Source organism: Mandrillus leucophaeus, unplaced genomic scaffold, assembly GCF_000951045.1.
Source record: "Mandrillus leucophaeus isolate KB7577 unplaced genomic scaffold, Mleu.le_1.0 Scaffold534, whole genome shotgun sequence".
NCBI lineage: Eukaryota > Metazoa > Chordata > Mammalia > Primates > Cercopithecidae > Mandrillus > Mandrillus leucophaeus.
In genome coordinates, this window is record NW_012105742.1 from 1,642,531 (window position 1) to 1,643,493 (window position 963).

General features: G+C 47.4%; 1 pseudogene across 1 annotated transcript; it reads left to right on the top strand.

Moving 5' to 3' along the window:
* The first annotated feature begins 372 nt into the window (after positions 1-372).
* Positions 373-734, top strand: LOC105551831 (annotated as a pseudogene). The gene has a single exon (XR_001007904.1). The product of XR_001007904.1 is annotated as a 60S ribosomal protein L37 pseudogene (transcript).
* The last annotated feature ends 229 nt before the right edge of the window (positions 735-963 follow it).

Below are 963 nucleotides of genomic sequence, written 5' to 3' on the forward strand. Positions count from 1 at the left end.
CATGTTGGCCAGGCTGGTCTCGAACTCCTGACCTCAGGTGATCCACCCACCTCAGCCTCCCAAAGTGCTGGGATTACAGGCGTGAGCCACCTCACCCAGCCCTGTATTGTGGTTTCTATCCCTGTCTCCCCTACAAGACTATGGTTCTTGAAAGGCAGGTACCATGATTTTTTCCATTCTCACATCTCCAGTGTGTGACACCACTTCTGAATAAATGACTGGAAGGAAAAACACCCAAGGAACCAACTAACGTCCTTTTTTTCTGGGCATTTCAGAATCAGAGGCAACTATGGATTAAGGGACTACAATTAAGTTCTGTGAAAGTTGTCAAAATTAAAATAAAGTCAGTAATGTTAAGAAAATCCGGCTCTCTGGTCTCAACTGCAGAAGCGAGATGACAAAGGGAACGTCATCGTTTGGAAAGCGTCGCAATAAGACGCACACATTGTGCCGCCGCTGTGGCTCTAAGGCCTACCACCTTCAGAAGTCAACCTGTGGCAAATGTGGCTACACTGCCAAGCGCAAGAGAAAGTATAACTGGAGTGCCAAGGCTAAAAGACGAAATACCACCGGAACTGGTCGAATGAGGCACCTAAAAATTGTATACCGCAGATTCAGGCATGGATTCCGTGAAGGAACAACACCTAAACCCAAGAGGGCAGCTGTTGCAGCATCCAGTTCATCTTAAGAATGTCAACGATTAGTCATGCAATAAATGTTCTGGTTTTAAAAAAGAAAAAAAGAAAAAAAAAAGAAAATCCGGGCAGGGCACAGTGGGTCATGCCTGTAATCCCAGCATTTTGGGAGGCCAAGGCGGGCGGATCACGAGGTCGGGAGATCAAGACCATCCTGGCTAACACGGTGAAACCCCGTCTCTACTAAAAATACAAAAAATTAGCCAGGCATGGTGGCACGCACCTGTAGTCCCAGCTACTCAGGAGGCTGAGGCAGGAGAGTCACTCG